General features: G+C 35.9%; 1 pseudogene; it reads right to left on the reverse strand.

Moving 5' to 3' along the window:
• Positions 1–12,793: 12,793 nt before the first annotated feature.
• Positions 12,794–14,587, reverse strand: LOC109676476 (solute carrier family 2, facilitated glucose transporter member 3-like; annotated as a pseudogene).
• Positions 14,588–23,308: the final 8,721 nt, after the last annotated feature.

Here is a 23,308-nt window from a genome sequence, read left to right on the forward strand (position 1 = left end):
TTATGTCTTACTGAAATCTTCGTGTGAAATGAAAATTCTTTCTTCATTTAGGATTAATTTTTTTAGTATAGGCATTTATGATTAAGAGACTTATCTGTCTTTTATTGAGAACATTTGCATATGTAAGTTGTCTTTCTGGGTACTTTTCCCTATTATAGGTATATATGTATATCCAGAAAAAAACAGGCATCTGAAAAAAGTCATAAATTTGTGAACAAAAATAGTCTTATCAATATAGAAATCTAGCAACTTATATAAATTCAGAAAAAAGTGAGTAGAAAAAAAGTATTTCAAATCTAGCAAATTCCAAAATAAATATTCAATGTAATAATCTTAAGAGAATAAGGTTTTAAAAAGTATTCATGTGCTATTTTTAAGTACAGCAATTACTTTATTTCATTATGCAATCAGCAAAATATTAGTTTACAAATTAGTAAAGTTATTTTAAAATGGAGTGAAGCAAATAAATGCATGTCTTTGACTTTCCAATGACCTGACATATATCAAGAAGACAATTTTCTTTTTTTTTTTCATTTTTCTTTTATTATTCATATGTGCATACAAAGATTGGTTCATTTCTCCCCACTGCCCCCACCCCCTCCCTTACCACCCACTCCGCCCCCTCCCTCTCCCCCCCCAATACCCAGCAGAAACTATTTTGCCCTTATTTCTAATCTTGTTGTAGAGAGAGTATAAGCAATAATAGGAAGGAACAAGAGTTTTTGCTGGTTGAGATAAGGATAGTTATACAGGGCATTGACTCACATTGATTTCCTGTGCGTGGGTGTTACCTTCTAGGTTAATTCTTTTTGATCTAACCTTTTCTCTAGTACCTGTTCCCCTTTTCCTATTGGCCTCAGTTGCTTTGAGGTATCTGCTTTAGTTTCTCTGCGTTAAGGGCAACAAATGCTAGCTAGTTTTTTAGGTGTCTTACCTATCCTCATCCCTCCCTTGTGTGCTCTCGCTTTTGTCATGTGCTCATAGTCCAATCCCCTTGTTGTGTTTGCCCTTGATCTAATGTCCACATATGAGGGAGAACATACGATTTTTGGTTTTTTGAGCCAGGCTAACCTCACTCAGAATGATGTTCTCCAATTCCATCCATTTACCAGCAAATGATAACATTTCGTTCTTCTTCATGGCTGCATAAAATTCCATTGTGTATAGATACATTTTCTTAATCCATTCATCAGTGGTGGGACATCTTGGCTGTTTCCATAACTTGGCTATTGTGAATAGTGCCGCAATAAACATGGATGTGCAGGTGCCTCTGAAGTAACAGTCTTTTGGGTATATCCCCAAGAGTGGTATTGCTGGATCAAATGGTAGATCGATGTCCAGCTTTTTAAGTAGCCTCCAAATTTTTTTCCAGAGTGGTTGTACTAGTCTACATTCCCACCAACAGTGTAAGAGGGTTCCTTTTTCCCCGCATCCTCGCCAACACCTGTTGGTGGTGGTGTTGCTGATGATGGCTATTCTAACAGGGGTGAGGTGGAATCTTAGCGTGGTTTTAATTTGCATTTCCTTTATTGCTAGAGATGGTGAGCATTTTTTCATGTGTTTTCTGGCCATTTGAATTTCTTCTTTTGAGAAAGTTCTGTTTAGTTCTCATGCCCATTTCTTTATTGGTTCATTAGTTTTGGGAGAATTTAGTTTTTTAAGTTCCCTGTATATTCTGGTTATCAGTCCTTTGTCTGATGTATAGTTGGCAAATATTTTCTCCCACTCTGTGGGTGTTCTCTTCAGTTTAGAGACCATTTCTTTTGATGAACAGAAGCTTTTTAGTTTTATGAGGTCCCATTTATCTATGCTATCTCTTAGTTGCTGTGCTGCTGGGGTTTCATTGAGAAAGTTCTTACCTATACCTACTAACTCCAGAGTATTTCCTACTCTTTCTTGTATCAACTTAAGAGTTTGGGGTCTGATATTAAGATCCTTGATCCATTTTGAGTTAATCTTGGTATAGGGTGATATACATGGATCTAGTTTCAGTTTTTTGCAGACTGCTAACCAGTTTTCCCAGCAGTTTTTGTTGAAGAGGCTGCTATTTCTCCATCGTATGTTTTTAGCTCCTTTGTCAAAGGTAAGTTGCTTATAGTTGTGTGGCTTCATATCTGGATCTTCTATTCTGTTCCACTGGTCTTCATGTCTGTTTTTGTGCCAGTACCATGCTGTTTTTATTGTTATTGCTTTGTAATATAGTTTGAAGTCAGGTATTGTGATACCTCCTGCATAGTTCTTTTGACTGAGTATTGCCTTGGCTATTCATGGCCTCTTGTGTTTCCATATAAATTTAACAGTAGATTTTTCAATCTCTTTAATGAATGTCATTGGAATTTTGATGGGAATTGCATTAAACATGTAGATTACTTTGGGGAGTATCAACATTTTTACTATGTTGATTCTACCAATCCATGAGCATGGGAGATCTCTCCACTTTCTATATTCTTCCTCAATCTCTTTCTTCAGAAGTGTATAGTTTTCCTTGTAGAGGTCTTTCACATCTTTTGTTAGGTTTACACCTAGGTATTTGATTTTTTTTGAGGCTATTGTAAATGGAATTGTTTTCATATATTCTTTTTCAGTTTGTTCATTATTAGTGTATAGAAATGCTAATGATTTTTCTATGTTGATTTTATATCCTGCTACATTGCTATAGCTATTGATGATGTCTAGAAGCTTCTGAGTAGAGTTTTTTGGGTCTTTAAGGTATAGGATCATGTCGTCTGCAAATAGGGATATTTTGACAGTTTCTTTACCTATTTGTATTCCTTTTATTCCTTCTTCTTGCCTAATTGCTCTGGCTAGGAATTCCAGTACTATGTTGAATAGGAGTGGAGATAGTGGGCATCCTTGTCTGGTTCCTGATTTTAGAGGGAATGGTTTTAATTTTTCTCCGTTAAGTATAATGCTGGCTGTAGGTTTGTCATATATAGCTTTTATAATGTTGAGGAACTTTCAAGAAGACAAGTTTCAAAAGTTGAGGCATATGATTTTCATTTAATTGTTTCCCCTTTTGTTAATCTTGGAATTCAGTAAGAAGTCATCAGATAGAAGTTTACAGTGTGTTACTGAACACATTTATCTCTGTGCTCTTAGCTTTTAAGTCTTCATACTCTAGAAGACTTCATTAGAACTCTTAATAAAAGAACAAATTAAGTCACATGACACTGCTACTGAACTATTTTAACTTCAGTGCAATGGTTGTACATGATTGGAACTAATACTTTTTTCTAAGTTTAAAACTGTAGGGAGGCTTAATTTTATTCTCCACTAAATTCATATTGAGTGTGTATAGCGTATCATACACATGTATTTGCTGTTTAATACATTTTCTCAATGCATATTTAAATGTACTTCCTTTTCTTACCAAGTTATTACAGAAAGTATTCTACGTTATGTTTATTTGAAAATTGTCTTGGTTTAAAAGAAGCACCTGTAGCCAGCCTTGCTTTTCATTGTTTTGGCAAAATACCTCAGAAAGTCAACCAAGGAAGAAGTGATTTACATTGGCTCCAGGTTTCAGAGTTTTCTGCCCACAGGCAGCAAGTTCCATTGCTCTTACTCTCATAGCAAGGCAGAGACATCGTGGAGCCAGGGATAGGTTAGAAAAGATGTTCATCTTATGGCACCCAGAAAGCAAGGAGTTACAGGAAGGGGCCAGGGCCACCATGTACCCTTCAAAGGCACACCTCCAGTGAGCCATTTCCTTGAAGTAGGCTCACCTCCTAGACTTTCACCACTTCCCAGTAGTGTACTCAAACTCTGAAACCATCAGTGGATTAAACTATTTTATGAATCTTCATGACAAAATGGTTTCTGGAAATCCCTTGCAAACATACTCAGAAGTATGATTCATTAATCTCCTCAGCATATCTCAATCCAATCAAGCTGACAGTCAAGGTAAACAAAGCAACATTTAGTCTACAAAATTTTCTAGACAATAAGATCCTAAGAAACAAAAATGTTCATATCATTTTTAGATTGGAAAGAACTGGCAGTTCTGTTAATGGAAAATTCAATGCCATGTATTGTATGAATTCAGTAAATGCCTACTTTCATGCCAGTCACCCTAGCTACTCAGGAGGCAGAGATCAGGAAGATCCAGGTTCCAAGACAACCTCAGCTAGTAGTTCATGAGACCTTATCTCAAAAATATCCAATGCAAAACAGGAATGGCCAAATGGCTTAAGGGATAGAGCACATGCCTAGCAAATGTAAAGCCCTGAGTTCAAATCACTCTGCCACAAAAAAGTGCTGACTGATAGAAATAAAGTGGATATCCATTATAACAATGACATTAATTATGGTGGAACAAATTTGACTGAGATAGAAAAAAATTGCTTTGATTATTTTCTGACTTCTGATAGTTTCATGGTTGACCCTGGACAACTCTATGTTGAGTTTATTTCCTCATATTCAATACAATAAACATTCTCATGTTCCCCATTAAAAAGTTTTGAAATGTATTTCTAAAATTGTAAAATCTGTACTATTGTTTGGCGCATATTCATTTTTAAAATGTTTTAAAATTGTACTGGGTTATGTATACCCATCTTCTTAACTTAGCCATTGTCAGAAGGACCTGTAGTAATTGTATTATTGTACATTAGAAAGATGAAACGGAGAACATTTCCCCCAGTGGTGGTGTATGGGAGAGTAATTGGATCATGATGACTCCTTCATCAACTGACTAATCCATTGATGGATTGATAATTTGATGGCATTATTGGCAAGTGGTGGAAACTATGATTGAGGGGCCTTGTCTGTGGTACTGATTCACTGGTAGTAGGCCCTTCAAAGGCTTACCTTGTTCCTGCTCCCTCTCTATCTCTCTGCTTACAGGCAGTCATAAATTGAGCAGCTCTGCTTTACCACACCCTTTGCACTTTGACATTTGACTGTGCCTAACACTCAAAATAATGGGACCAAGTGAAAATAGACTGAATCCTGCGAAATTTAGCTAAAATAAATCTTTTCTCCTTTTAATTGATTTCTTTCAGGTATTTTGTCAGAGTAATGAAAAGTCAATAACACAGGAGTAGATTAAAAATATTTCAATTTATTTTTATTACTATCATAGATCTAAAAGTTATTTAGGAACATAAATTTTAATTTTTCATGACTCAGTTTGCTAAGGTTCATGAGGATCATTAAGATTGTGTTATGCATAACTAAGCTTCCTTATGAAATCACTGTTTTGCATACAAATTTAAGTTTGCTTAGATAATAATTACAAACTTACTAATTTAATTTTCTTTTAAATATTTAAGGTTTTTATAATAGATTAAGTTAAACCTGCTTGGTAGTATAAAATGAAAGAATGTGGCTTTTATTTGGTGAAACTTGAAAGTAGAAAGTGTTATCAGGGCTGAGGATGTGCTCAAGCGTACATTATTTTTCTAGCATGGACAAAGCTCTGAATTTGAATCCCAGGATCCCAAAAATGAATAAGTAAACAAATACAAAGCATGCTCATTATTCAAAAAAGGAAACATTATCAATATTGTGATAAAACAATGCAAGCATTATGTTTCCCACAACTATTTTCCTTAGAATTAGCCAAGAAATCTTTCCATAAATTCATCAAAGGCTAAAAAAAAAGTAATCTAAAAACACCCAAACCATAAATATAATTTTCCCTGTGTAATTACTCTAATATGTCAGTACATTGATTACTTTGTGTCTTTTCCTGCTTGTTGCATTTCTAATATTTAGAATGTTTCCAAATTTGTTTATTTAATATTTTTCTATCTATGTTTTCTTCTTTGACTCAGTTTATTCATCTTTTCCTCTCTATCTTGTCCCATTGGATTTTGCTGTGTTGAAAATCGGATCTGAATAAAAGCATAAATACATTTTTCTTCAAATTTGCAGAAACTCTTTGGTGTAGTTTCATACTTCCTGTGCTCAGTGGAGAACAGCCTTAGTCTTCAGATAGCGTTGAGACTCTTCCTTTTCTTTTCAGTCACAATTTATTTCTGTTCTTAATCTTACAAAATTTCATTCATTTCAGCAAATGTCTCACACTGTTTCAGATGTGGAGTCTGCACTTTCTCTTTCCTGTGCCAGGAAGTCATTCTCCCTCTTCCTCAGTATCTTTTCCTATTTTTACAAGAATTTCATGGTATATTAAAAATGTTGTCATTTTCTCTAGGAAAATGTCACTGATTTCAAAACTATATGAGATCCTTTCTCTTTTATAGTATATGATACTTCTCTTACTAAAACACTTGACATCTGTTATAAAACCAATGCTCATTGTCTTAGTTCATCACCACTATATTAGTCAGGTTTCCCTAAAGGAATAGAAACAGAGTGTGCACATATGAGGAGTTTATTAGGTTGACTACAGGGTAGTCCCACAATGGCCATCCATGGTTTGGACAGCCATGGAAGCCAGTAGCTGCTCAAAACAAAGGGGAGCAATGATGCCAGTCAAAGTATGAACACCTAGATAAGAGCATAATTATGCAGTTTAATGTGGATGTTGAAATTGCAGTTTATATATTGAATAAGCATAATTCCTAAGTAAGCATTTTCATGTTTTAATAAAAATAAAATAAGGTATGCATTGTTAATAAAGAAGCTACTTTATAGAGGAAATTAATAAATATACTTAATTGCCTCCAGAACTTTGATGATTAGAGATTGTAGGAAAGGAAGGGAATAAACAATTCTACAGAGCTTCTGAGCATCAGACATGGTTCTTTGTGAATTTTTTATGTTAACACATTTATTGGTCTTTGTGAGTGCAAAGAGGAAACTGAGGCAAGTGTGCATCAGCAACCTCTCCAAGTTCCCCAGGGTACTCAATGCCAGAGCTGGGTTCTTTACCAGGCTGTTGGACTGCAGAAGGATATTCTTTGTTGCTACCCAATTCTGCCTGAAATGAGGTTTTTCAAAAACCTCATTTAGTAAATCAAATTTTACTAAATACAACTTAAGTTAAATTTTACTTAAGTTGCCTTGCTTTGTTATGAAGGTCCATCTGTTATGGCTAGACTCTTGCTCTCCCTGCCATCGACACTAAACTTGTATGAAGGATTTGCAGAGAAGTAAAGCTTAGCTCTTTCTGTCTCTCCTTGATACTTCCTGTCAAAAATTATGGGTTTTGTCTATGGCAAATGTTGCAAAGAGGTCCTAGTAAGTGGCAGAAGATTGTGGCTTTGCAATGTTGCCTGAGTGTGGATAAATCTGTCTACATTTTATATTAGGTACATGGAAGCCATTGTTGTCTCAGGTCAAAGGCATATCCGGTAAGAGCTGAATGAGTAGAAATCCAAAATTCTTGTTTCAGTTTGTCCAAGTTCTTGGCTTCCTTTTGTCTTGAATGAAAGTAGTGAGGGAAACAGAAACTTCTTTATTGACTCCATCAAACCACACAAATCATTTTATCAAATTTCTGCCACTACTGAAGACAGTAAAACATATAGGTAAAGAGAAATATTTTTAAAATATGGCAAAAATCCAAAGCATAAATCTCTACATTGTCCTGGGGAGATGTTATAAGGAAAATGATAAAACTAAATGAAAGAGGTGATAATCTTGAAGGCTGCAGATCTTCTCTTCTTCCCTGCCTTACCAACCCTGAATTTTTGACTTTCTTCACCCACACAGCTGCTGACATCTATGGAGAAATAGACACTGAGGTTTGAGATCACATTTTTAGAATTAAAACAATACACTCTCCTCTGTGGCTTGAGAAATTAATAGGAGTGGCTTCAAGACTGAGAATAAAAGATAAAGGGGAATGAAGTCCTGGGTGTCACTGGAAATTTAAGGGATATGACTTTCAGTGGGTGATTTCAAGGTCAGCTGTATGATCAGATCAGAGCTTTCTAACCCACGAATCTTGAGCATAGCTAACTGAGGGTCTGAGACTTCAATTCTGTTGAAATATAGAGTTCGGAAACAGAAGGGATTAAGTTTGTTCTGTGCTCTATTTATGAAGACAACTGAGAGTAGATCCTTAAACTCCAAAGTTTCAGAGCTGGACTACTGTGCTGTTTTCTTACTAACATGCATATCTAATATTAAATTTTGGGCCTGAATGAGCCAAAATTGAATAATAACTGAACTTCTGAGGTGATACAAATAGAAGAAAGTCAATTTGATTATCCAGAATACTGTCAAACATATAGGATAAGATGAGTATCTCACAAGGGAAAACCACAAAATCAAGAGTCCTGTGGAGTTTAGAAATTGCTAAAATTCAAAGAATCATTTTTAAGCAATAAAGTAAACATCAGGATAATGTGAGGGTTTTTTTGTTTTGATGCTTTGAACATTAAGGTAGTGGTTGAAGTATGACTACAAAAATTACTTCAAACATTAAAGAAATGAATAAAAGTAAATAAAGACAAGAGACTGTGTTTAATAGACATATAAGTTACTCTGAAAGAGGAAAAAAGGAACCATTGGAGAAAAGACAAAAGTAAATATTAAGTGAGAGTAAAGGGCCAGGAAGAGGGAGGGTAGCATCAGTTGCCTTTAAATCCAGTGGCAACAGAGCTACAGAGGAGAAAATAGCCCCAGCTTGAGAGAACTGCAGGCAGTGTAAACAATACTTTCTACATACCACTGTGTGTGACTTACTTTGACGATAGCCAGAGCTTCCAATCAAAGTACAGATAACATTGTTAAGTTAGGAGGGGTTGTGCTGATGAAGACCCAAGTTTCAAGGGGCACTGGGAAGGGTTGTGAAGGTGGGGGAGGGGACACAGTTGGTGTTTCCATGTGTCAGAATCCATAAGATGGACTGACTTTGAAGGAAGGATGATCTGGGATTTTTCAGCTTCTTTGTGCAAATGAGGTTCATAAAAATGTGAGGAACAATCACATTACCCTAGATAAAATCCTGTTGGGTTCATTGTCATGCTTTGTCTAAGGTCAGTGGAAATGATTGTCATGGGGAGGTATCTTCCAGCACAGCAGATCAGTGTAGGGGGTCCTTTACTATCAGTCTGATAATGTCAAGACCAGTGTCACTAGGATCTCATGGAATGTGTGGGTATCTTCTGGCAGTCACTCCAAAATTGATGGTAAGGGGCTATTGGTGCAACTTTGTGACAGAGTGCATGCTTAGCATGTCTTGAACTTGGCCCAAGTTCAATGTCAAGTACCAAAAACAAATGAAAAAGTTGATGTTGAGACTGGTAGACTATGTTACTAGATTTCCCCTTTATGTAGTATGTTTATATCATATCTGGTTATAATTCTTAGGATTTTTTTCAAGAACAATATGCCTTATACTGAGAAAATAACAACTTCATGGTATTCTTTCCCACACTTTGAACCATACATGTATTTTACACATTTAGATGTGTACTTCTCAAATTAAAGAGAGCAAATCCAAATTCATTTTAAAAATAATATAGTTAAATAATGCAGTTAACAAAACAAACAGATCTCTGATGTATCGTATACTGGCTAGCATACAAACATGCTTGTATTTGTCACACCCTGGCTTGAAAATGTTTTCCTTTTTTTTGTGGTACTGAGAGTTGAATTCAAGGGCTCACACTTGGGAGGCAGGTTCTCTAAGGCTTGAGCCATGTCCTCAGCCCATATTTTTTGCTATAGTTAATTTTTGATTACAGTTTTCACAATCCATGATTCTCCTGCTTATGCCTCCTATGTGACTGGAATGGCAGGCATATACCACATGGTTGGTTTATGAATTGGGATGGGATCTTGCTAACTTTTGCCTTGCCTGGCATCAAACCACAATTCTCCCAATCTCCACCTACCAGAAAACTTACAGTTTTCTATAACCACAATGTAATCATTATAGTTAATTACAAGTCTTCTCCCAAACATCTTAAGATTACATTTCTCTTTACTTCCGGTTCTCCAAGCTGTTTGTCACCCCTAATTGTTTTAAGCACCTGCTTCTCTCTTGTGGTATTAGCTCCAGGCAGAATTTCTCCTTCTTAAAGATCTACTTGTTGGGTTCTTATTTTGGAATGTTATGTCAATTCATTCTAAACTTAGTGTATTCCTAAAACTCTAAATATCTTGCAGCATATACTTTTCTATTTACATTAGTAAATAAAGCAGGAAATAACACAGCCTGTTAGACATCAGTCTTATGAGCATTTTTATGACTTCCACATGTCTGTGTGTGTGCATGTGAGTATTATTAAGTAGGATAGGTAGAGAGAAGCTATAGTCAACCATTTCTTTTAGTTATTAAAAGATAATTAACCATATAACTATTACCATATGTGAAAATTGATAAATATCCATATACAATGATTTAAAGCCTAAAACATGGATGTGCTTCTGTTAGGGAGAGTGATACTTTTCAGGGGAAAATATATACAAAATGGAGTTTATCCAGAAAAGTTCTTAGGTTATGATAGACTGCAGCCTCTACACATATTATATTCTGAAGCCTGAGGTTTTACAGCAACTCTTGATGAACTCACCAAAGGAAGGGCTCTGACTAGGTGAAGCATTACTTTCCCTCTGTTCCTGGAGATGTAGGCTGCAGCTGCCCAGATTCCATGTTGGTGATTAGCATCAACCACAAAAATACATATCACATGTTGTTTCTGCTTTCCATAAGTATTGATACAACCAAATTATAATTCATAATTCATTTAAATATACTCACATTAAACAAGAAAAATGAAAAATAAATTTGTATTAAACTACATTATTGCATTTCTTTTTATTGATCACACTTGGTTTTGATTGATTTTGAAGAATGATAATATATTTAGAGCTTAACTTCAGCAGTGAAGTTAAGTAATTCAAAGTAATGTGAAACAATTACCTTAATTTTTAATTTATACTGTAGTATTTAACCATTTCCTCATGTGTTTTTCTTGATGCAATTTCATTATGCATGATTTTGAAGTTGAAGTTTTTGTGCTGTATGTAGTATTTATGTTATGTCAAAAAAAACTTTATTGTTTTTGCAAGTGATGCAGTTTGAAATCAGGGCCTCTTATTTGCTAGGTGTGCAGTTGCTCTATAAAACAAGCACACTTCCAGCCCTTTTTTGCTTTAGCTATTTTTCAGATAAAGTCATGTGCTTTTGTCCAGGGCTATCATAGCACCATGATCTTCCTACCTTCAACTCTCACATAGCTGGGATTACAGGCACATGCTAACACATATGGCTTGTTTGTTGAGATGAGATCTCACTAACATTTATCACAGGATGGCTTTGCACTGCAGACCTCCATTTCTCAAGAATCTGGGAGTACATGTATAAGCCACATACACAGCTATATTATGTTATAATTCTTAAGTTATGTTTATGTAAGTAGGAGTTAAAACTGTTAACAATATCTGGAGGTGTGGCTCAATGGATAGAGTGTCTTGTCTTGCAAATGCAAAGCCCTGAGTTCAAACACTAGTACTGCCAAAAAAATTAAATAAGCAATGAATTTGAAATAATTATGTGGTCTTCTTTATAACTTATGATAAAACCTAATCTGTACATTTTCAATAATACATGCATAAGTGATTTTTTATCATATGTACATTCAGAATTTTTATTTCAAAACAAAGAACCACAGTAACATTAATAGAAAACCCATATGCAGATATTCATAATCTTGTCACTGAGAAATGGGAAAAATTCCACCTTGCATTACTGTCAACTCACCAAGGAGCCACAAGAGTTGTTAGAAAAAAGTCACCTTCCAGCAAAGCCGCCTCTATAGCTATGTGAGTTTTTAATCAAAGGCTCAACAACCAAACAGAATGGTGAGAACTGAGGACTAAAATACTGTTGTACACCAGGGCTTGGCTAAAGTGTCTGAAATGTGTAAGCACCAAGGATGAATAGGGAGATCAGGCAATCTACAAAAAAGCAAGGGGAGGAGAGAGTGTCTTAAGGGTCCAATCTCCATTTACAAAAGGATGGGGAACAAAGAGATAAGTGTGGAGGTGTCTGTGATCTGCAGCAGGAGTCTTGTCATCTCCTCTAACCTCTCAAAGGCTCCAGTTGAAGAAAGTCTTCATGTGTTTCTTATCCCCTTCAACAAAAGCCTCTGTCTCCCTACAACAGGATTTCCAAGAGCCACGTGCCCTGACCTTGCACTTTCTTATGTCGCTCCCATCTGAGTGAGGTTAAGCCCTCCACTCTCAACCCCATGATGTAGGAAGCTCCTCCCCCCAGGGAAAAGGTAGCCAGATGAGTCTGAATCTAAAGTCTGGATGTAAACTCCACCCAGCAGAGGCAGTGTTCCTTATATACACAGGGATGAGTTTTAATACATTCTATTCAAAAGGAAGACTACAGAAGCAAAGGAAACCTGTCACCAATAAACTACTTTCACCCAGAGCAAAGTGACAGTGCACATATATTCAAATTCTCATGTGTGGGCTACACTGCACCTTTACTCATACTATCTCAAATGTCTGTATCAGAAAGAGTCAAGGCTGCTAAAGAGACTTGGAATAGCATCACAGTAACATGGTGACAAGGCTAACTTGGCACAGAGACAGACAGACAAGCATGCCATGACCTGAGAGCAACAGCACACTTAAACTAGGCAATAATCGTTCAGGAGAGATCCTCTCCCAGAGCTGAGATTACAAATTCCAAGTTAGCTGTGAACATTCTTCTCAGAATCCCCTTAAAGCTACAAGTTAAAATAAAATAAAAATAAACACATAAAATCTCTTAAAGAACAAAATGAAGAAATATCAAGCCTCTACCAAGTACAAACTTTTTAGGTTTCTCATTTGGAGTGCTCTCCTACCAGATGGGTGAGATCACTTAAAAAAAAAGTGAGTCCACTACAAGGGGAAGGGGTTGTTTGGAGCAGGGAAGCAGGGAGATTTTCTACAAATAACCTTCCCTTCTTGGACTCCATCAAAAATGAAAATCTATCAACCACCATTAACTACAATGCCCATCTTAGTAACGATCCTAGATTTCAAGTAATACTATGTATAAATTATAAAGAAAAGTTCCAAAGGAAACCAGTAGCTTTTTTTAATACAGGTACACAACTCTTCTGAGAAACTAAACTGAAGAGTTTCTATGTGCAATACTGAAATTGTTAAGACACAACGTGCAAACCCACATCCACATCCCTCCAGGACAACTGACATTTCACTCCAATTCTTCCCTTTCTGCTGCACCTTACTTAACAACTCTCCAGTACCAAAACATTACCCTATGACCTCTCTAGACACCTCCCTCTAACCTCATTTCCTTATGGTTTTTATTATTTGGTAAAATTATTTTATACTTAAAAAAATAAATATGCAATAAAACCAGAAAGTAAAATAAATAAAACTCAAGTTACTTTGCTGTGCAGAGCTGTATGAAGTGAGGAAAGGGACCTGTGTAATTCCCTGTGGGCCTCGCCTCTGTATATCTGCTTGCTGGTAAGCTGAGGTGGGGACTGCACCTACTCCCCCATGTGCCCTAGTGAGGCAAACACAGAACCTGAGGGAAGAAGAGCTGGCAGAGTTGTCATATGCCATGCAGCCAATCCCTCCTGAAATGAAGGTAGGCTCAGTTGGTTTCTTCTGAACAGAAGAGAATGTCCAAGAAATGAAATACTTAAGAAGCCATTGAAGAGCTGACTACCCCAGCACTGGGTTCATTTCAGTGTTCGTGAAGTGTGTGGGATGAGAAAGGAATCAAGTAGCAGCATTCAGCAGTCCTGGTTTCATCCTGATGGAGTCTCCCCTCTTCAGGGAGAGGTTGCTTTCCATGTTGGGAGGGAGGTGGAAGGAGGTCTATCTTAGACATTGGTGGTGGCCTCCTTCACAGGTTGACAGCTGTTTATCTCTCCAGGGCCTTTCCCAGATCTACTGGCCTCCTGTGCCTGCCCTTCAAAGGCCCGGTTGATGTCATCAACAGTCCTGCCTCGGGCCTCAAGGACTTTGAAGAAGGTGAAGACTAAGAAGATGATGAAGAAAGTGGCAAAGATGATGAAGACGTAGGGTCCTAAGTAGGATGCAGCCGAGGGGAAAAGAAGTCCAACCAAAAAGTTGGAGGTCTAGTTGGAACAGCCAGCCACTGCCATGGCCGTCAGGTGGGGTCCCTGGCTAAAGAGTTCAGCCACAATAAACCAGGGAATGGGGCCTGGTCCAATCTCAAAGAATGCCACATAGATCAAGATAGCAGCAATGCAGACAAGGCTCATGGCTTCATAGTCATCCTTCAGTAACAATGAAACGTCACGAGAATGGAACAGAAAGCCATGCCTCCAAGGCCTATCATATGCAGGGTCCTTCTTCCTACTCTTTCCACCAGAAATACAGAAACTATAGTGAAGCTAGTATTAACCATGCCTGCTCTGATGGTGGCATAGATTGGCTCCTGGACTCCTGCATCCTTGAAGATTCCTGTTGAGTAATAGAACACAGCATTGATCCCAGAGAGCTGCTGTGAGAGCTAGAGCATGATGGAAATGAGGGTGGGCTGTTGGTAGCTGGGTGACCTGAAGAGCTCTAGCATGGTAACTTGCTTTTCCTGTGACATCCTAATACTCTCTTCTTTCATCTCCTGGATGTCCTCGGTCACATCTGGGCTGCCCCACAGATGCTGCAGGACCTCCTTGGTATGCTCCTCTTCATTTTTGTTAATGAGCAAGAACAGAGGATTAAGTGATTAATCAAGAGGATACTTTTCAAAATAATCATTTTGTTGGAATCAGTATCTTACACTATAATGCTGAAATAAAACTGAGGGTCAATTATTCTATAGTACTGAGATATGCAGATTTATAATATATGTATGGATTTAAAAGGACGTTTAATTCCGTTTCCATCCCAGTATATGCCAATCTCATAAAAATGCACCAATCTAAAGCTACATTTGGCCACATCATTGCTAAGCATCTTATAAACACAGAAAATGCCTGAACAACATATCACACCATTATATTTAAAACATGCTCACCATATCTGTGAATTTTAACTTAGTACTCTATGTCTATGTATCTTTATTAGCAATAGAACCTATATACACAAACTATCATATCTTTCAAGTTCTATACTTTATATGCTGTCCACCTTAATATTAGCAACCTACATAAGAATTTATGTTTACAAATGTTTATCTCTTTCTACATTTATAGGTTTTCAGGTATCATTACTATCATCAGTACTTCTTGTATTCAATTACTAGCATACTGGAATATGCTTAGAACATAAAATGCACCATGAGTTTCAGAGATGCAAGTACCTAGGATTCTAAATTATCACCAGATGTAATGATTTTTTTGTGATAACTACAGTAAATAATAAAGTAAAAGTTGTGTTTGGTAGTCTAAGGTCACCAGAGGAATGACATTGAGTCTAGACTCAGCTGGAAGGAAAAATATTTCAGGCAAGACACTTGCCATTCTTGAATGATGGGTTGATGTTACCCATGCAGATGTGGTTTCAGGAGAAAGTACAGAAAAAAAGAAGGAAAAACCACCTGATAATAACACATTATGGAATTAAAGAATATGTCTTATTTGATAGCATTCAAGTATTTTAATATAAATGAAGGGCAGGAAGACACACAAGACAGGCAAAAGAGAAAACCTGAAGAGGTGTCAAGAGCCAAATCATGAGGGTTCATTCGTATCAAAAAGAAGCACCACGGGTTAGGAGTATAGCTCTGTCATAGAGTGCCTGGGTTTGATCGTTAGGACCATGCAAACATACACAGACATCCTGGAAGTCTAACAATTATAGAAAAATAATAGTTTTATCTTGGGCAATGATTTCTTTAGAGTGTTGGGAATACCAAATCAATGCCAAATGTAGCCAATTTTATTGTATTAAAAAATGTGGTGTATTATGAACCTGAAGAGTTAATGGATAAGATGACTCAGAGGTGATAGACTTTTGAAGAACCAGAAAGATGATTTCAGTGGGTTTTTTTTATTTTGTATTTTACATTTTTTCCATATGTGAGATGCCTAAGGAAAATCCAAGTAAGTATGTCACAGAAGCATGTAAGTATTTGGAGCAGTTCCTAAGTACTGTCTTTGATGTTCAGGTGCCACTTTTACCCTCATTTTACGCTCACCATTCTGTCACATATAGAAACACAGGGAGGGTATTTTGTTTCTGGAGCTTTGGATGTTGTTTAAGTTGTGTCATTTGGGTAATACCCTAGATTTGGAAGGTGGAGTGTCATTAGAGGTCATTTGTCTTTCTAAGGAGCCATGAGATTTAGCAAAAAGACTTTCTCTAATGTCTGTTCACTAGTTGTGGCAGCTGTGATATTAACAGTGATTTTCTGCATTTTCTGGTGTTTGGATGCTAAGGGGAGTTTCCTAATATCTAGACTGAAGCTACTTAGGCATACTTTTAAAGCACAGTCAGGGAAGACTAGAATTTATAAGTCTTCCTCTTTCAAACTTCTGTGCTAAAGCACTTCATATTTTAAATATCTAGAGTTTCTGTTTCTTGTGCCAATCCTGCACTTATAAAATAGACCCTAGTGCTCCAGAAAGGTAAATTCAATAATAAGGAAAGATGTTTTTATGATAAAGGTGAAACTTAAAGCCATGGGGTTAGGTGAGCCCACTAATAAATTTTCTCTAAGATTCTTAAAGTCTAGTATTTCATAAAATTCAAACAATGCCTAATAGAAATCCCTGTTAAATGCTTAATTCCTGTCACTGGTGTTGAAAGCAGTATCTAGAAATATATGTCAGCTGCACTTGTCATTTACTTAAAGCTAACTAACCTGTGAGAATGTAAAAACTGTAAACTATCTTTTGGCAATACTGGGATTTGAACACAGGGCTTCTTGCTTTCTAAGCAGGCTCTGTACCACTTTAGCCACTCTGCCAGTCCCAAAACTATAAAATTCTACCACAAAATTTTATGAAGTAAAAGTTCTTTGGAAAAATACAAGCAGTCTCCTAAATTATGGAAATATTCACAATAAATGCCAAAACTTTCCTTGGTATAAACATCACTCAACAATAAAATTTTAAATAAAATTTGATTTTAACAACCACTTACCTCATTATTTTTTCTGCCAATTTATTAATAATTCTAACTAATTTGTTGAGGATTTGTCATGTTTTTCAGAATTTCCTCTGTATCCCAACTCTGAGGATATTGCATTGCTTAACTTCTTGGGTTCACTCAATTCTCTCCCCTCACATTTCATTTAACTCCTGAGTTGTCATTTGTGGCTTAGTCATTTATTCCTGGAAGCATCACAGTATGGTGCCATTATTAGAATTTTCTGGACTCTTGCCTTAAATGAACAGTTTACTCTCTGATAATGATTTTCATTACCTGCAGTTACCCCACTTTCTGCTTCAATCTATAGCTCTCTACAAATAGGGGAGAGCATTAATAATTTGTGTTTTATCCAAAGTCATTTCCTTCTCCTTAGCTATTATTTTCCTTTCAATTTTAACTGTATAAAAGTTACTGCAACTTTTTTTCTCTTACAGAAAACATTGTATCATAAGCTACTACATGTTCAGTGGCTCAATTCATGCAAATTTATTTTCACACAGATTTGTAGATCAGAAATCCATCAGCTCCAGTAAATTCTCTGCTGTGGCTCTGGCACTACTGGATCTCATCAGGGGAATTTGGGGCAGAATCTGGTTACAGATGCTCTTGGATGGCTGGAAGAATTCACGTGCCTGTGGATGTTGGATTCAGGTTGCATTTCCATGATGGCTGTTGACAGTGGTTACTCTCATCTTCTAGAGACTGCAATTCTGCAATTTCTTTGTTGTCTCATGTTTCTTTCACTGGGTAGTCAAAGCCAATAGTGGCAGGTGAAGTCATCAAGCTTCAACTCTCTCTGACCTCTCTCCTCCTTTCACCATAATCTGTCCTGTTTCTTTCCCTGTATTTCTCTGGGTGACTCTACATAGAGTGGGGTTGGGGGAGTTAATTATTTAGAGTTCTAAATAATTAACTTATTTAATTATCATTTAATTATCTAAATAATTAACTGTTATCATTTAATTATTTATTTAGAGGTAACTCTAAATAATTGACTGTTATCATTAATGCTTCTTGAGAGCTAAAATGGAAAACAGTGGACTAACATTCAGATTCCACTTTCGATACTTTAATTTCAGAAATTAGAGAACTATGTGATAATATGATTAAGGAGAAAAACTCCATTATTGGATGCGATATAAAAGATTGCAACTTATATAAAAGTCCATTTGGCAATATCTTGAAAAACACCTATGTGTTTGACTCTTTGAGCTAGCCTTGCCAAATATAGGATTACTCCAAATAATATGTTGACAAAAATACAACATGATAATGTATATTATCTTCGTGAAAATTTTTCTATTTCACTCCGCAGGTATTTATTTTTGTTTTAAAAATAATATGTTATTTATAAATATTTGGAAACACAACAAAACAACAACAGCAAAATGAACAAATAAGCAGAAAAACCTGATCCCAAATCAACATATAGAAGCCATGTGGCTGACCACTAGTAGCCATTGTTGAGCTGGAAGATAGGAACATTATTAAAATTATTTAAAATATTGAGAAATTTAGAGGTAAAAATAATAAAATACAAAACAAATGGATAAATTAGCAGAAGAAGACAGTTGTGAAATGTGTTGCACAGATAAGTTGAAAAAGTGTGAGGGCTTTAATTTTATCTAAATATCTCATGGCGCTGCTAATATTGCTGAAGAACACAGATAAACTCTAAATATACATATTCTATATGCAATAAAAATGATAAGCATTAATTAGCATCCTAATATATGAGACAAAAAGATGTAATCTCATCAATGATCAAGATGCGTTATCTCATTAATGTGTCAAAGAACCCAATGAGGTAGAAATTACCTCTAAATTCACTTAGTAGAAAATTAAACTAAACTGTGGTAATATTAAGTAAATTCATTATGTTCCCAGATGATAAGGATTAGAAATTCAGAGCTTATAGCAAGCATCCTGCAGTTCTCTACTATAAGACCTGTTTCCTGTAGATGATCACAGTAGCATTTTGGGTGGAGTGCTACACTGGAATCTTGAAAGTCAATGAACAACATAATGATTATTAATAGATATGAAATCTATATATAAGCTTAGAGTTAAAACTATACTGCCATTAGTATCTATGCTACCATGGGAGCTACGGATTATCCTTGCTATAGATACATGGGTGACAACAAAGTAAATATTAAATGAACAGACAATAGTACTTCTTTATGATTCATGTTGTAATGTAAAGAATTGGGCAATAAGAAGATCAAGGGCAAATACAACAAGGGGATTGGACTTTGATCACATGATAAAAGCGAGAGCACACAAGGGAGGTGTGAGGATAGATAAGACTCCTCAAAAACTAGATAGCAGTTGTTGCCCTCAAGGCAGAGAAACTAAAGCAGATACTTAAAAGCAACTGAGGCCAATAGAAGAAGGGGACCAGGAACTAGAGAAAAGATTAGTTCAAGAAGAATTAACTTAGAAGGTAACACACATGCATAGGAAATCAATGCAAATCAACTCCCTGTATAGCTATCCTTATGTCAACTAGCAAAAACCCTTGGTCCTTCCTATTATTGCTTATACTCTCTCTTCAACAAAATTAGAGATAAGGGCAAAATAGTTTCTGCCAGGAAGTGAGGTGGTAGGGGGTGAGGGGAGAGGGTAGGGGTTTAAGGGAGGGAGTGGGGGAAGGGGGGAGAAATGACCCAAACATTGTATGCACATATGAATAAAATAAAAATTAAAAAAAAGAAAGAAAAGCTAATGGTCATTTTTTTCCTAGTGTCTTGAAAAAATGTCATGACTGTGTTTGTTTCTTGGAATTCATATGGAATAGTCCAAGAGAGTAGAACCCAAAAGAGAATTCCAGTACTTGCTGTTAGGTTTTGTGATCACACTGACAGGGGGTTGAAGCATATTGTAATCTTTATTACCTCTGTGAATTTGGGAAAGTTGCACAAAATTTAAGCCACAGTTTTGTTTATCAAGCAAATAGATATACTACCACTGAATTCAAGGGGCATGATGAATCACTGTGTTTTACATAAAATGCATTTTAACAATGTTAATCCCCATCTTCTGGTTTTGTGCTGGTGTTGTATCTCCATCCATTCTGGGGTTGGTAATTAACATGAATCCCCACTAGATGGGTATACTTAAGCTGTTTAAACATTGTGTTCCATTCAATCCTTTATTTGACAATTCTATATTGTCAAATATATTCTATATTGCTCTCCTATTGAGCAAACTCTACCAGGAGTAGTTATTACCATTCCATTTTTTTACAGAGATGATATTCTCCACGAATCTGAAAACCAGTTTGCTTCTGGTAAACTGCAAATGAAACACCTACTTGCAAAATACATGTTAGGAAGGAAGTCTGCACAGCCCATATGCTGGCAGCTCACTTTGCCTGGCAGTTTCTTTAGGTGAAATGAATTGGGAAAATGTGTCTTTTACAGCAACTTAATGACTTTCCATAGCAGAAATAGGTAGGAAAATATGAGAAAACTGATGATTTTAGCATCTGTGTTTGTTTAACTTGAGCCAAAGCAACAACTGATGTGTTTGTGAGGAAAAGTAGAAACACTGGTTAAGAGAAAATAAATGAGGATCTGCTCCATTCCAAAATCAAAAAAAATTGTACCAAGTCTTGAATAATCTAATAAAACAATCCCTCAAGGACACTAAATGAATCCCAGATACTGTTCCACTTTTGCATATTGTCTTGGTGAAGACATTCTGGAGAATCCTAAAACATTCAACAGATGTGCTTCTGGAGTCTGGTACCTGATGTGTTTATGTGCCAATAGTTAGAAATATGAGTCCGTACGAGAAAGAACATGGCTGAAGTAGTTTAACTCCTATGTTAGTGTTAATGTATTAAAGAGTACAAATGACTATATTGCTCTTATTAAAGAGTCTTATTAATCATTAATTGTGAACCATGGTAGTCATCTCATAAAGAGTGTGCTTAGAGTCAGACACCTGAGAAATCTGACCATTAAGTGTTGACTACTTGTCCAAACCTGAAACTCTTCATTCTTATAAGGGAAACTATACTCACTCATGTGCATTTCTGTGTATGAGGATAAGAAAAGCATTTTATTGTGAAATAATGTATATAGAAGATACTGTATAACTGATAACTGTTATTTTCACAAATTAGAAAAACACTACTGATAAAATCTTACATATTTAAATTATAATAAACATAATGTTGGCTATCTGGATATATCAATCTTAAATAAACTTAATAACAAAACTATCTTCTTTTGCTTTCAATTATGTTTGCTTTTTATCTTTTAATCAACCAATCAACTTTCTATGAACAAGCTGATGTCAAGGCTGTAAGTTTTGTAAAACAATGTTTTTATTTCTCAAAGAAGTTTTATTCTTTGGAAATGACAAGAATAATATTAATTAAACAATTAAATAGCAAGACAAGCTAAAAAATGTTGGGATGTTTTAAACAGAATAATGTAGGCAACATAAGACAGAGACTGGTAAGATCAAGGTGAATCCAGAGACCCTAGAAAGAATGACTTTTAATTAAAACTTTAATAATTACAATTTATCAATATCTTTTATTGGCTTTTTTTCCTCTTTGCTATTACTTGTAAAAATGCACTTGTCTTAAAAATAGGAACATAACTTTAGAACACTACATAAATATATTGCTGAACTGTGAAGGTTTGTTTTTGACTACTAATGAAACAATTGCCAATTGTGTAAGATGATCTTATTAGAAAGCGATATTTTGAATGACATGTTTGTGATCAGAGACAAATTCATGGGTTCAAGGAGTTTATATGACCTAATAAAAGGATGATTTTATCAACGAAATGGTAGAAGAAAATGTCAATTATAAAAATCATGCTCTCAATGCAGTTACAGTTAACAATTTCTATACGACATTTCATGGCTGTGAAAGAGTGTCCCATACATTGTGGTTGTTGAGAGTTGGCCCACAGTCTGTAAAGCCAGTGACAGATGTTCTCAGAGTGCATAATCATCACAATGAATCTACACAGAGGGCTGCAAACACCTCAACTGATCCAGCAGTTCAGGAGTAACTGATCCACATGCGTTTGAGGAACATCTGGAGTGCATACATGTGTGTGTATGCACACACATGCATACACACAGACAAACACACAAGCACACAAACCTTGGTGATTATGTATGAATTTATCTTTCAGGTTTGATCATTTCACTCTACATATTAAGCTGTCATCCATGGCCACATGTCACCTTCCACAAAATCCAAATACTGCAAAATATCTTTCAAAGAATTTAGTTTCAAGAATTCAATCAAAACACGCAAATAAAAATACTAAAAATTTTTTGTTGCTCGTATTATTATTAACACTACCAGATAGTATTCTTCCAATAAGCTGTATCAGATTGTAGAAAATCTTATTTGAAGAATATTGTTTTTACACAGTGTAACATTTCTTTAACACTCATGGTGGCATGTTCACTTGTTTTTATTTTGTAAATTCATCTTTAGCAAGGTTTTTGGTTTTGTCATGACTCTTTTTTCAATACTAGGAAATTCAAATCCAGAACAGTATAAGGTGTGAGACACTGTCAGCCAGACTAGGTCTGAACCTTAATGTATATAAAATTGTAAGAATTTACTTTAGAGATAGAGCAATCATAGGATAAAATATAGAATGAGGGAAAGTAACGGCCTGTATTTAAAGGATTTGGAGGCTAAAGGCACTGACCTGACTGACTTTGGATACGAGTAAGGTTTTAAAATTAGCAAAAGTGGAAATTGGACCCAAATTGTATCCTCACTGTTAAGGTGTTTGCCATGAGGAGATGAGTTGAAAATCTGAAACCAGTGTACACATGTTCTGGAATGGGACAATTAGCAAATGATGTGATCCAAGATTGTTTCACTGTTATGTGAAGTAAGAGAAAAGAAAGAGGAGACAAAAATCATTGAGGTCATAGTAGATTAGAGTTGAATATAACAGCATGAATTCATGTTCAGTTTAATATAGACACAGATTGGAGCATACCAAATTACTCAGGGATATGTGTATATCTGGTCACTACCATGTATTTGTCCTCTTAACATGCTCTGAGAGTGTCTAAATGCAACATACTCCAGTAGCAATGAGTACCCAGATCTTCAGCTGTAATATTATCTCCCAATAGAGCCAGAATTCTTTATAGGAGTTTTTGATCCTAGGACAATGAGTCTGGAATATCTTTGTGTGCCAAAAAGTAAGAAGGTGCTCAAAAAGAAAACATGTATGGAAAACAAGCAGCAAATAACACATAATGTTGGGGAATTTCTAACAGATTTCAGAGGCAACTGAACAGAGTGACTTCCTACAAATCATCCAATATGGAAGAGGTGACGGGA

Source organism: Castor canadensis, chromosome 14 (genome assembly GCF_047511655.1).
Source record: "Castor canadensis chromosome 14, mCasCan1.hap1v2, whole genome shotgun sequence".
NCBI lineage: Eukaryota > Metazoa > Chordata > Mammalia > Rodentia > Castoridae > Castor > Castor canadensis.